Raw genomic sequence first — 15,755 nt, 5'->3', positions numbered from 1 at the left:
TTGTAATGGGGTTAGGGTCAAGGTAGGATTGTATTTGGCCAAGTGGACTAAAATCTGAATCCTTAATTAACTTGAACTTTTCACCTAACTTTAGACGATCCATGTAATCATAATATAATATCTAACTATCCATTAACCATGTTTTCCACATATTCATGCATTCTAATTTTAAGTACAGTACATATGCATTGCTTTCCTCACTTACTTTGGGGTATTTTGTCCCCTTTTTGCTTAATTGCTCTTCTTTCTTTTCCTTCCCTTTATATATATATATATATATATATATATATATATATATATATATATATTTTCTTTTATTTTTCTCAATGCATATGATTAAGATATTGAATGCATGAATCATGTTCTAAACACTTCTTTCACATAAAGATATATAATACCCAATTCTTAAACCAAATATTTCCAAATCCACTTTTCCCACACTTAAATCATAAGCACTCTCACTAGTCTAAGCTAACCAAGGATTCAAATTAAGGACATTATTGTTTTCCGCTTAGAGTTAGTGATGAGCTAAAATAAAGAATAAAAAGGGATAAAATAGGCTCAAATTGGTTTACAAAGGATAATGAAAGGTAAGGCCATATGGGTATGTAAGCTCAGTGAAACAAAGGCCTCAATCATGTAAGTGTATGCATACATCAAATCATGGAAATATAGAATTAAGCAAGACAAAGATCACAATTTTAGAGAGAAAAATACATACTAAATAAAATATTGGTTGATAAAATGCAACCAATTCAAATAGGCTCAAAAATCTCACAGGTTTTGTGTGTTCGAGTTCTAAACCATGTTCCAGTATAATATCTCTTCAAACAAGTGTTAACATTAAATTTTATTCAAATTAGTGAAATTCTCTAAAAAGGTTTCTTGAAAAAGAAAATATTACTTTAACCAAGTGGTAAATATGCAAAAAAAATCAAATAAATATGCAATCAAACATGCAAATGCAACAATGAATAAACAAATAAAATAAAAAATTTGGTGTTGAGTCAAGAAATAACTAACCCATGGGATCGGTATTGACCTCCCCACACTTAAAGATTGCACCGTCCTCGGTGCATGCTGAGATGTGCAGGTGGACGGGTTGTTTCAACTGTTGCTTTTCTCTAAGAATTGTGCAGATGGACTTGTTTGTCTCCCCTTTTAAGTGTCTTCCGATTCTCTTCCTGGTGGCCATCCTGAAAGAAAAAGGGAAGAAAGGTAACCCAATAATAGAGATAAGAAAATAAATGAAGTATGTTTGGGTTAATGCCAAATGATAAGGGTCTCATTTACATGGTAGCTACAACATGTAAGTGAGAAAACAATAGAAGTCATGGCATACTAGTGGTGCAGAATGTGCAACAATGGGGAAGAGAGTGGGGAAGGAAAGATAATATAAATTAAAAATCAATACAAAAGTAATACAGGTATAAAAAGATTGGCATTGATTTAAATAATATTACCTAACCAGAATAAAACAAGTCATAAGCACCAAGATAATACCAGAAAAGAAATAACAGTTGAATAAGAACATTTGAACACCAATGGTAAAATAATAAATTTAGAAAAATAAAAATATACAATGAATGAAAGTATGAAAATAAATAAAATAAAATAAAATGAGAGGGAAAAAGGATGAGAAGAAGAAAAAAGAAAGTGAGAAAGGAGAGAGAAGGGAGAAATTAGGATTAGAAAAGAAAAGATAAGAAAATTGGCACTAATCTGGATAGGTTGTGCGACGCTGGCGACGCGGTCACGTGGGTGACGCGGTCGCGTGGTGCGCAATAAGGTCAGGTGACGCGGACGCATGGGGCACGCGATCGCGTGACTTGATTTGTGCTAGTGGCGCGAGTGCAGCCTCGCGGTCGCACAACTCTCTGTTCAAAACTCAGTATTGCCAAAATCCAGGGTGACGCGATCGCGTGCGGCATGCGATCGCGTGAGTGGCCATTATGAGGATATGACGCGGTCGCGTCGGTCACGTGTCTGCGTGGAAAGGTCTGTGCGTCTAGCACTAGTCCAGCATCACTCCAGCTCATCTTTCGGCCATGCACCCTTTTTACGCCGATTTCAGGTCACGCGGCTGCGTGGGTGACGCGATCGCGTGGGAGGCCATTATTCCTATATGACGCGGTCGCATCAGTGACGCGGTCGCGTGGGGTGATTTGTGCCATTGGCACGCCTCCAGCGCTGCTCCTGCGAAACTCTCTGTTCATATTAATATTGTCTCCCATCTCCTTGCGACGCGGACGCGTCGCTAATGCGGTCGCGTCGCGTGCTCGCTTTTTTTTTTTTTTTTGTAATCTGAAAAATACAGAATGCAGTGTTAATATGAATGTGATGCAACACTCCAGGTTCAATATAATAAAATAAAATAAAACTCGAACACAAATAAAACTAAATAAAAATGAAAAAGAACGATCATACCATGGTGGGTTGTCTCCCACCTAGCACTTTTAGTTAAAGTCCTTAAGTTGGACATTTGATGAGCTTCCTGTTATGGTGGCTTATGCTTGAACTCATCCAGGAATCTCCACCAGTGTTTGTGATTCTAGTAACCTCCAGGGTCCCAAACTAGGCATGTAAAACCCTTGAGCAGCTTCAAAAAGATTCTTAGGCTCCCGGGGTGTTGGATGTCAGAACAGATTCTAGGATCCCAAACCTTGCTTTTACACCCATTTTTTGTCGGGATCTGTATTTTTTCAGCCGGGTGATAAGTAATTTGAATTCTCACTGTAGCTACCAAACAGCTTCCTAGACCCATTCAGTTGAGTTTTATACCAACATTTGCATTTAAACTTAAAGCTTCCAATCATAATAAACCTTACTTGACAATTCTTATCACTGACCATCTTCCTCTTACTCTCAATGCCACAAAGAGCTCTAAGTTGACCATCCGTCTCCAGTAGCCTATATTCAAGTGGGATTAGAAAGCTAAGGGATATGAATTTTACCCACTTGAATGTTGTGAAGGATGATGGCAACTTAGGGGGAGGTATTTTTAATGAAATTGCAAGTTCCACTCCCTTGTGCTCTTCTCTGATAATTACCACCTCTTTGCAAGCTTCTTCAATTTCAACCTCTTCCTCTTGGCAGCTCTCTTCCAATTCTTCTCTTCATTGCTTTCCAAGGGCATGGGAGGTTGTGCTTCTTCTTCTTGAATCTACATCTCTTGATCAACCTCTTCCAAGTCTTCAACTATGATATGCTTTGGAGGTTGTACACCCTCCTCAGCATCAATTTCAACCGTCTTGGAAGAAGGCTCTATGTCTTGACTTTCCCATGGAGGTTCTGCATCTCCTAAGTCTTCAACCAACTCTTCTTCTTGAACAATGACAGCTTCTTCTATTTGTTCTAGTACGAATTCATTCTCTGTCTTGTCCACTGGGGTTTCTGGTATCTCCTTCATATTACGCTCTTCACTAGACTGTCCACATGGGGCTGTGGTTGACCCTTGTATATTTGAGCGTCTAGAAGCCCATTGAATTAATACTTGCTCCAGTTGTTGAACGGTTGCCTAAAATTTAATTACTGTTTCCCTTAGGCGATCCTCTGCTTCTCGGGTTGCTGGACTTGGACATGATACAAAAGAAAGTGGTGGTGGTTGGGAGTGATTGGATTGGAATTGGGGTGGTTCTATATATGGTTCTTCTAACACTCCACCTTTGTCATATATTCCATACATAACACTAGCTAGATATCATATTCATGGAATACGATTCACTTTCAAGATGCCTTGGTGGTGAAATGGTAGACACGCGAGACTCAAAATCTCGTGCTAAAGAGCGTGGAGGTTCGAGTCAAAGAATGTAAACCAAAATACCAAATCAAAGTACATCGATTTTTTTCATTCCCGAAGAAGTGCATCTTTTATCCGAACCTTCTAGGCCATCATGTGTGTGTGGTGCGGCTCTAGTCTGGGAACTTATGCCGTCTTAGTAAGTCTGAAGCTGCCCTCAACTCTTGTGATTGGGAAATTTGGACATTATATCGAATCTCGTAGTGGACAGGCAACTGTTTGCTTTGAAATAGTCTTGCTTGTGGTTCGTGACCTAAGCCTTGAATATAGCTGTGAAAATGGCTCATAAGGTGGTTAGTATGGTAGTTGAGGGTTAGGGTCATATGGAGGTGAATGGTGGTAGTTGGCTTGTGAGTGTGGTGGTTCAAAATTGTGTTGAGGAAAGGGTTCATAGGCATATGGTGGTGGTTGTTGATAGTCCATTGGAGGTGGTTGTTGCCATGAGGGTTGATCAAATCCTTGTGGCTCCTCCCATCTTTGATTGTTCCAACCTTGATACATGTTCTCATTGTAATTTCTTCTTCCTGCAACATAATTGTAACCAGACTCATAGCCAAAGGGGTGAGAGTTCATAGTAGCAAATAAAAATTAAAAATGAAAATAAATTTAAATTAAAAGGTTATTTAAATTTTGAATCTGAAAATTAAATTTTGAAATTTGAAATTTGAAATTTTGAAATTTGAATTTTTGAAATTTGAATTTTTGAAATTTTGAAATTTGAAATTTGAAAATTTTTAAATTTAAATTTTGAAAATTTTTAAATTTGAATTTTGAAAATTTGATTTTTGAAATAAGATAAGATAAGATAAAAATTTTAAAAATAAAAATCTGAAAAAAAAATTTTTTTAATAACTAAATAAAAACCAATAACCTCTTAATTTTTGAAAAAGCAAAAATAAAAACAAAAATAAAAACAAATAAATAAGCAAAGATCAAAAAAAATATTTACAATAACCAATAATAAGGCACACGTTTGCAATTCCCCGGCAACGGCACCATTTTGACGTTAGGTATTTTTTGCTAGTAAAGAGAATCATAGAAACAGTTGCGTTGTAGATATAGTCTCTAAACCGACAAAAAATCCCTTCGTACAAACGTTTTGGGTGTCACAAGTAACAAACCCCTTTGAAATTGATAACCGAGTATTCAAACCTCGGGTCGTCTTCTCAAGGAATTTCAGGGAAGTATGTTCTTATTATTGGTTATGAAGATTGTAAATTGGGGGTTTTGGAAGTTTGGGCAATGCGCACAGGTATATTTTCGAGCAATAAAAATAAATAAATAACTGTAAAATAAACTCTTGGCAAGGTATGAGAATCGGAAATCATGTCCTTGTTATCCTTATCAGATGTGATGAGAATTGGATTTTAATCCCACTTAGTTAAGTCAAGTGGACTAATTAGCTTGATCCTCAAGTCCTAGTCAACTCCTGTGGAGAGACTAGTGTTAGAGCAATCCTAGCTAAAGCAAAATCTGCCAATTTCAACCACTCCTGAGTTTGACAACTCAAGTGTTACCAATTACCTAACCAAAGCCAAAAGGGAGAAAATATCTAATTTAAATTAAAAGCAATCTTAAACAGAGCATCAATATAAATAAAGCAAAGCAATCTTAAATCTGAAATACCTCAAATAATATCAATTAAGAAAATCATAACATGAATGTAGCATAAGCCAGATAGGCAACATAACTAATATAAGCATTAAAGTATCTGAACGTAAGAGATAAATATAAAGTAAAAGAACGTTGAACCTGGGATTGAGAGTCACTCCTAAAACTAAGAGAAATCCTAAATCCTAATCCTAAGAGAGAGGAGAGAACCTCTCTCTCTAAAAACTACATCTACTCCTAAAATTATGAATTATGAGAGTCCTCTATGAATGGATGTATTTTCCCACTTTATAGCCTCTAATCTATGTTTTCTGGGCCGCAAACTGGGTCAAAAACAGTCCAGAATTCGCTTGTTTCGAATTTTGCCACGCTGGATTTCCGTCACTACGACGCGGCCGCATGGATCACGCGGTCGCGTCGCCTAGTGTTAGGGGAACTATAGCATATTATATATTAAATCGAAGCCCCGGATATTAGATTTCCAACGCAACTGGAACCGCGTCGTTTGGAATTTTGTAGCTAAAGTTATAGCTGTTTGAGTGCAGAGAGGTCAGGCTGGACAGCTTAGCAATTTCTCCAACTTCTTGCATTCCTTCCACTTTTGCATGATTTCTTCCCATCCTCCAAGCCATTCCTGCCTTATAATATCTGAAAACACTTAACACACATATCAAGGCATCTAATGGTAATAAGAGAGGATTAATAATAAGCAAATATAAGATCAAAGAAGCATGATTTCAATCAAAGCACATAATTAGGAAGGCAAATGTAAAACCATGCAAATAGTATGAATAAGTGGATAAAGAGTAGATAAAAACCACTCAATTGAGCACAAGATAAACCATGAAATAGTGGTTTATCATTGGGCGCAGTGATAGTGTGCAAAAGAATAGAGATATCCTATTCCAACACAAGTGAGAACCGACAGATGATATGCCGTGCGGTAGCTGTGCCTGGTATTTTTCATCCGAGATGAGACATCCGACAATTGATTAGTCATACAGAAACCGTACCTGGACTATTTTCACTGAGAGGACGGATGGTAGCCATTGACAACGGTGATCCACCAACATACAGCTTATCATGGAAGGGAGCACGCGTGATTAGATGAAGACAATTGGAAAGCAGAGGTTCAGAAGCAACAAAGCATCTCCGAATGCTTATCTAAAATTTTCACCAATGAATTACATAAGTATCTTTATTTTAATTTACGTTTTATTTATCTTTCAATTATCAAAACTCATAACCAATTGAATCTGCCTGACTAAGATTTACAGGATGACCATAGCTTGCTTCAAGCCAGCAATCTCCGTGGGATCGACCCTTACTCGCGTAAGATTTTATTACTTGGCCGACCTATTGCACTTGCTGGTTAGTTGTACCGGAGTTGTGAAAAGTGTGATCACAATTCCGTGCACCAATAGCCTAAGCCTCCTTTGGTGAAAATCAACAAAATTTTCACTGACATCAAATCTAAGTTTGGGGTTTGGAATTCAATGTCAAGAAAGGAGGAGCTCCCAAGAAGAAAGTGTCCAAGGGATGGAAAAACAAGAAGGTCCCTACTGAAGGTTTCTCCCTAAAATTGAAGGTGGTGTTGACTCGTAATCTAGTGCTGCCTTCTACTGTGAACAGAATCCTCTCTCTTGAGCATATTGAGCTACTTCATGGGGACACATGGAGAAAATTCACAGTGAGAGGGGAGGAATTGAAGCACTATGATCAACCCCCCACCTTAAACAAGAAATCAACCGTCAAGATAGTGACGTTAAAGAAGCGCTTGTTGGGAAGCAACCCAACGTTAGGTAATTTCTTTTTATTTTTCTTTTTTACTTTGCTTCATGTTGTATATGTATTTCATGGATTAAGTTTGGTGTTGCTATACCAACATGATGCTTGCATTTCACTGGATACTTGGCCCAACCTTTCATTGATTGTGCTACACTAAGTTTGATATTCTCACACCAAGTTTGGTGTTGTCACACTTCACTCATGCAAGGTCTACTTCTCCTATGCCAATACATTAGTAACATGTTTATTTTGATTTATTTTATCTTTGCTTTCGTTTTGTTTGTAATTCTTGTTTGTTTTATTTGAATGAGCCTCCGCCTTGCTTACTTGCTCCCACTAGATAATCATGATTATTCATATTTCTATTACCATTGTTTTTATTTGTTGCTTGAAGACAAGTAATCATTCTAAGTTTGGGAGGCTATGCTCTACATAGCCTAAAAGGATGATGAAGATGAGGACAATGAGAACTAAGGTTGTTGACTTCTAATTACTTCCTTCTTTTCTTTAATTATATGCATATGTTTTCTTGTTCTATCTTATATAATGCATTTATGAGTCTTATTAGTTAAGTGCATATCATTACTTGTCCATCACAACCCACAATTATAATTGTGCTTGCTCCTAAATGTGGGTAAGGAGTCATGTGCTAAGAAAAGAACAAGGGATTGACCATAAAGAGCATGACAATGTGAGTTTAGAAGGCAAAACTAACTAAGAATGTTCAACACAAGCTGAGCCAAATTACTTGAGGCCTTAGTCTAGAGGACTATTATGAGATCTCTACACTTGACAAAGCTTTGAAGGAGCAACTTGTAATAAAAAAAAGAAAAGGGGTTGAAAGAGAAGTTAAAGGCTCTGAGTACTACTGAATAAGGATATTGAAAGAAAAAATAAGCTCGAAGAGCATCATAGTCAAGTGCTTGTGGTGCTTATGTATCAAGCAAAAGCTTGAAAACAAAGCATTTAAAGTCACGGCTAGGCTCAAAATACAAAACACTCTCCCTAAAAGAGGAGAAAGCTAAAGGCTCTGAGCACCAATGATGGAGAATGTTAAAAGGACATGGTAAGCTCAAAGAGCTCCCCAATCAAGTGCTTATGGTGTTTCTGTGTCGAGCAAAGTTTAAGACAAAATATTTAGGGTCACGGGTAGGGTCAAGATGCAAAGCACCTAATGAAAATAAACTATGGAAAGAAAATAAATAAGCTTGCTTCAAGGTGATGATTCAAGGAAAGATTCTATAATCTAATCCGGACAGAGGCCTTTAAAGATTATAACCAATTGTATTGAATTGTGCCTAAATGAAACGACTAACTAAACCCATTTGGATTGCAACTATTTACCCTTGTATTTTAAGATTGAAAAGCTTGATTACTAAGCCATAATTCTTTGCTTGCTTAAGGACATGAAAGAACTTAAATTTGGTGTTGTGATGTGATGAACGGATTTTTGTCGGTAAAGAATTCACAATAAATTTCCGTTGCAAGTATAGTTTCTAAACCAACAAAGAATCCTTTCATACAAAAATTTGGTTGTCACTAAAACAAACCCAATAAAAATTAATAACCAAAGTATTCAAACCTCGGATCGTCTCTCAAGGAATTTCAGGGAGGTGTATTTATTATTGGTTGTGGAAAATTATCTTTTTTTTTATTTTTGAAATAAGGAACAAGGAAATAAAATGGCAAGAAAGTAAATTAATAACTAGAAAAGCTCTTGGCAAGGTATGAGAACTAGAAGTCGTATCCTAGTTATCCTTATCAATTGTGATGAGAATTGTCCATTGCTCCCACTTAGTTAACCTCTAACTATGAAGGAAAGTCAAGTGGACAAATCAATTTGATTCCTCAAGTCCTAGTCAACTCTTAAGGAAAGACTAGCTTTAGAGGGATCCAAATCAACCCGCAACTTTCAATTATCAATCAACAAAGGAGTTTGATAACTCAAGAGTATCCAATTACTCTACCAAAGCCAAGAACATAAAAATGTAACTTAAAACACTCCCAAGCATTTCATCAAACACTTGGAAGGCACAACATAAAGAAATAGAAAAGTAATAGGAAATGTAAAATCTAAAACCAACAATTGCAAGCATCAATGATAACAATTAAAGCAAGAAGCAATAAATATGAAATACCTCAAATTGCATTAAATAGAGAAATCAAATCTAACAAGAGAATTCATGAACCAAATAGCAACATAAAGTAATCAACAAAGGAAATAAATAAACTAGAATACTAGAACAATTAAGAGTAGAAGAGAAACTAAATTAAACTAAGTAGAAATCTGAAATTAAGTAAAGCTAATCCTAAAATCCTAAAACCTAGAGAGAGGAGAGAGCCTCTCTCTTTAGAAAACTACATCTAAAACCTAAAATTGTGTGTATGAAAGTTGAATGAATGATGATGATTCTCCCATTCTGCAGCCTCTATTCTGTGTTCTTGGGCTTGGAACTAGGCCAAAAAGGAGCCCAGAAATTGCCCCCAGCGCTTTCTGCAACTTTCTGCACGTGGCGCATGTCACACGTACGCGTAGGTCACGCGTGCGCGTCATTTGTCTAACTAAGTAAATCACTCAATCATTGTTGCTTGATCCATCAATTCTCGTGGGATCGACCCTCACTCACCTGAGGTATTACTTGGTACGACCGGGTGCACTTGCTGGTTAGTTTGTAGGTTATAAATTTCGCATCAATATGCTAGTGGCACTAAATGCCACTACCTGGCATTTAGCACTAGGAGTCAAGTAACACCAGAATTGCTCTCTGTTCAGCGATGCTAAACGCTACTGCTCGGCGTTTAGCGCCAGTAGCGCGTTTTTCACTCTCCACGGAAGGCTTAGTTTTAATTTTTATTTAAGTTTTAAGTTAAGAAAATATCATTTTTAGGGTTTAGAATTTTAATTTCATATCAATTAGGATTAGATATAAAAAGAGAAAAGATTTAGCTCTGCAGGCTCTCTCTTCTTCTTCTTCCTCATTCCGTACTTTTTACATTTTTTTACTCTAGGTTTTTTTCTGAGTCATGAGCAACTAAACATCCAATGTTAAAGTTAAGAGCTCTGTTATTTTAATGGATTAATACTATTGTCATTCTACTCTTAATCAATGCACTATTTTATATTCAATGATTATTTTCGTTCTTCATCCTAGGAATTAGAGTATATTGGAAGGTAACTCTTATTCTAATTGAATTCTTGTTGAATCTTGGAAAAGTTAAATCACTTGAATTATAGCTTGAAATTAATTTCTCACAATTGTCTAATTACCTGGATGTAATGTGATACGTGACATATAATCATCTTATCTTTGGGTACCTAGGGTTTGTGTGGCTCATAAACTAGAATTAGACTTAACCTTCTAATTTAAATTACTAAGAAATTAGGGTTTAATCATTTAAGGTTTGCCATGAATTGAATATTTGCATGATTAAAGTGTGTGATAACTAATACTAGACATGTTAACAATTTCTTCTACCTCTTTTCCTTTATTCTAAAATTGAAATATCCTCCTATTCCTTTCGATCCAAACATTCCAAACTATCACAAAGAAAGATATGTACCATTTGTTGCGCTCCTCCTTTCTACAAGTCGCACCTGTCCAGCTTTGAAAATGGTCCTTCAAAGTACCGAGGACGGACCAACGCCTGTCAAAAAGAGATAACCAAGCACACCACACCTCCCAAGTAAATTCACATGCAAGAAATAAATGATGGACATATTCTACATGCTTATTACATAGTACACACATATTATCCTCATTATTAATTATCCCAAGCTGACATAATCTTTCTTTTGTATTCGCCTTGCCTATTAAGGCAAACCAAACAAACAGCTCCACTCTTGGAGGAACTAAGCCTTTCCAGATGGTCTTGGTGAAGTTATAACTTGTTACGTCCTCTGAAAGTGTTTCCTCCTACAACACCTGCACAAATGAGTTAGTAGAAAATGCACCTTGTCTATCAAACTTCCACACCACCCTATCCTCTCTGTCAGCTGCTAATTTAATCAGTCTCAAAGTGTCATGTAATTGATTCACAATTTCTAATTCCCAGTAAAATATCTCATGCCTCCATTGGAAGTTTCATATCTACTCTCACCCGTCTCAGAACCCACAATTCCCTACGATAGATACTTTTTGGATTGAAGCCGAGAAGAGTCTTGGAAACCTATCATTCAGAGCACCACAATATAGCCAGACATCCTCCCAGAATCGAGTTCTTTTATCATAACCAACCTCCATGGTCAACCCTGTTATCATGTTGTCTCTTACATGCTGCTCCGTTATCTGTAGCTGACAAATATCCTTCCATGGACCCTCTCTAATTGGTAATGTCTGAGTGGAGAGTAGCTCGTTGGGATTGAGCTTATTACAAGAACATATCACTTTTTTCCATAACAGGCATTCCTCCTTTGAAAACCTCCACCACCACTTGCATAAAAGTGCTGTATTACGAACTATCGCATCTCCAACTCCTAGACCCCCTAGCTTTTTTGGAGCCTGAACCAATTCCCATCTAACCAAAGCTAAACCGTTCCTACCATCCTCCTTACTCCACAAGAATTTCCTCTGTAATGAAATCAACTTCTCAGCAACAGCTTTCATCATCTTATATAAGCTTAAATAATATACCAGTAGGCTATTTAAAACAGCTTTGATGAGCACCAATTTTCCTGCTTTGTTGAGCACCTTTGACTTTCATAAGCTGAGCTTCTCCTCCACTTTGTCTATTATTGGCTTCCAAGTCTTGACCAACCTCGAGTTAGCTCCTAGAAGAATTCCAAGGTATCTGACTGGAAGAATAGCTTCCTTGCACCCTAACAAGCTGCATATACTTCGCACCCACTGAGGGTCATAGTTGATTGGGATGAAATTAGATTTTTAAAAATTGATGCTTAACCCCGACATCAACTCAAAGCAGCATAAAAGCCTCTTATAGTTCTCGATAGTCTCCTCATCTGGCGGACAAAACAACATAGTGTCGTCTACAAACTGAAGATGCAACAATTCTATATTGTCTCTCCCAACCAACGATGGGGTTATACGTCCGTTTCTAACTGCCTCTCCGACCATTCTATGCAGGACGTCAACAACAAGAACAAATAAGAAGGGAGATAGTGGATCACCTTGTCTCAAACCTCTTTCCATCTTGAATGACTTCGTGGGTGAACCATTTATCAATACCAACATAGAGGATGTGCCAACACACTTCGTCACCCACTCCCTCTATTTACGCACAAACCCCATCTTCTGTAAGACAATGTCTACAAAGCTCCACTTGATTCCATCATATACCTTATGAAAATTCAGTTTGATTGTTGCCGCTTCCTTTTTCCTTACTTTAAGCCAATGCACAGTTTCACACGCAATAAGTGCCCCATCATGTATTTTACGACCCTTGACAAACACACTCTGGGTCTCCCCAACCAATCCTGGCATCACTGATCTCATCCTCCTAACTAACACCTTCAAAATCACCTTGTATATACATCCAACCATACTGATCAGGCGAAGGTCTTTGATTTCCTTAGCCCCAAAGAACTTGGGCGCCAGCGCAACCCATGTGATATTAGAGTCTTTAAGTAGTCTGGATGTCTGAAAAAAGCCAGTCACAGCTGCCGTAAAATTAGCCCCAATCTCATCCCAACACTTTTTGATAAAGTTCATGTTGTATCCGTCACTTCCTGATGCTTTAGACGATTCACAGTCCCACACTACCTCTCTAATCTCTTCAATTGACGGCAATACTTCTAAAGCCACTGAATCCTCTTCAGATATCATATCCACAAATCCATCCCTGAAGCCCACCAAGGGAGATTCCTCCTGATGATACAACTGCTTATAAAACCCTCTAATAGCAATCTTTATTCTAGCTGAGTTCCTAACCAATCTTCCATTAATTACCAGGGTATCAATTCTGTTATGCGTTCTCCTTGAAGAAGCTATGTGGTGAAACGGTGTTTTTGTCCATGTCCTTTGCATGCTTAGATCGTGACATTTGTTTCCAGTGTAATTCTTTTCTGACATACCATCTCTCGCAGCAAGTTACCAACGCCTTCCTTCTTGCCTCCACTGTTCCATCATAAACCCCACTACTTACCATATCATTTACCTTCTTAATCTCTTCCTCAAACCTCTTAATTTTCTTATCCATATCACCAAAATTGTCCTTGTGCTAACTTCCCAGAGGAATTGTCAAGGCCTTTAATTTATCTATGAACTCTAACTCCCCTAACACCCTCCATTCCTCCTTAACAATTCTTAGAAAATCTTCATGTGTAAACCATGAGTCTAGACTTTTGAACGGTCTTGGGCCACCACTCATCTTTGTATCTTCCACTATCATCGGACAATGATCTGATAAACCCCTTGGTCCTCCTCTTAAGCGAGTCTCTAAAAACTCTTCAATCCATTCCAGACTAATCATCACTCTGTCAATCCGACTACATGAAGAACCTCTAAACCATGCATACTTCTGGTCGTTAAGCGTCAAGTCCACTAAGTGCATATCTTGTATCCAAGTATTGAAATCTTCAGCAGATGCTGTTAAGCTACCAGTGCCTTTTCTTTCCTCCACCTATACAATCTCGTTAAAGTCTCCCATAAAACAGCAAGAGACTTGGCATAAACCAGCAATATAGCTCAACTCCTCCCACACAATAAGTTTTTCATCTCTAGAATGAGCGTCGTAAACCAAGAAGAAAGCATAATTGAATTATTCTTTAATAGGACCCCTTCAACACACAAACATCTCTCTCCTTTATAGCAATTGTTCATCTTAAATGTACAATCATCCCATATTAACAACAGCCCGCCCAATGCACCATCTAACGCAACATATTTCTATCCCACACTATCGCACTCCCAGAGCTGTGCTACATCAAATTTCGTCACTGCATGCCTTTTAGTCTCAATCAAACCTAACATATTCAGTCTATATTTCATCTTTAATTCCTTTACCATTCTCAACTTTTCATCCCCCCTCAGTCTCCTAACATTTCATGAACTAAAAATCATTTTAAGAGTTTATTACACACATTTTTTTCATTCTTGGGTTTGCATCGTCTTGCTTTCTCCTTTTGTTTTGCCCATCTTCTTTTTTGAGCATTTTCTTCATTCTGAGCTTGGAGGATTGCTATGATAGCATCTTTTTCGTGGTACAATATAGCGCTAGATTCCACCGTTAAATCCCATGTCCTTTTATTTTCCATCATTTGCTCATCCACTTTTGAACTCTGATTGTCACTCGTACCTCCATCAACTTCATCACCTTCTCCCTTCGTTAGAGCCTCCCCAGTTTCATCCCCACCTTGCACCACACTCTTCCTGCCTATCGTCAAACCGCTATGCTTATTAACAACATCAATATCATGATCCTCATACATATCAACCCAGGTCCTATTTTCAGCTTCACTGTCAGCCTTGTTCTCACCCTCAGTACCCAACACCACCCCTTCTCAGCCCACCTCCCCGCTATCCCTGTGCGCTTCAACAACATCTTCATCATCTTCATCTACTCCCGTTCTCGAGTCATCGGCTTCCTGAGCACCGACTTCATCTGTGCTCATATTGTCCTTTAAAGCCAACCGTGTTGTCACAGCTTCAGACTTTCCAAAGTCCCCTGCGTTGCCAGTCCCATCGTCCCCATGCTCACCATCCTCATTAGCGTGATTCCCTCTCCCTTGGCTTCACAGACATGCCTCACCACGGCTCATGAAGGCCTCGATCGCATAATTCTCCGCTCGGCTATCTCCTTCACAGTGTGCCCGTCTATTTCCCTTCAACATAGGCCCTCTATCTTCGTAATCTCTCCCTCGAGCTGCTGCGCTAGAAGCGTGACAACGTCTCCCTTCAGCTGCTGTGCTATGGTCGGGGCGTTTTTCTCCCTTAGTCCCACGATCCGCCTGACCCGGACGAGGATGGGTCGGCCCACCCATGTTTTCTGCCCCAACGCTACTATGGGTTGGTGTTGTTGAGAAAGCTGGGCCCATTTGCAAAGGCAATGCCTTATTGGTGTAGTATGTGACTTTGGCCCACTAGTTGAGGCCTGAACCGGTTTTTTTTTTCCTTATGGCTCCCTTTACGAGCCCACATACCCGATTATTAAACACCCCTGATATGGTTCTGTCTGAATCTTCTCCATCACTCATAATGGGCTTGTTTGGGTGAACTTCTAAGAAAAGATCTTTTTTTTAGTTATCTTTTTTTAAAAGATCTTATAAAAAAGTAAAAGTAATTTTATGTTTGGATATCTCATGCAAAAAGATCTTTTTATCTATCAATTATATTTGGGTATAACAATATAAAAGTACTTTTTTGTTTATTTATTACATGAAAAACATCTTTTTTTAAGGAAAAAGATCTTTTAAAAAAATATGTAAATTACAACTTCTCAAAAAAGATATTTTTTTTTTATTTTTCTAGTGCTTTTACTTTTACTATTAGAAATTTGCCAAACACGCTAAAAAATAAAAAGAATATCTTTTTTTTTATTTTTCTAGTGCTTTTACTTTTACTACTAAAAATTTGCCAAACATGCTAAAAAATAAAAAAGATCT

This window comes from Arachis hypogaea, chromosome 15 (genome assembly GCF_003086295.3).
Source record: "Arachis hypogaea cultivar Tifrunner chromosome 15, arahy.Tifrunner.gnm2.J5K5, whole genome shotgun sequence".
In the NCBI taxonomy this organism is placed as follows: domain Eukaryota; kingdom Viridiplantae; phylum Streptophyta; class Magnoliopsida; order Fabales; family Fabaceae; genus Arachis; species Arachis hypogaea.
The sequence above is the reverse complement of the archived record's forward strand: the minus strand, read 5'-3'. Positions refer to the sequence as shown.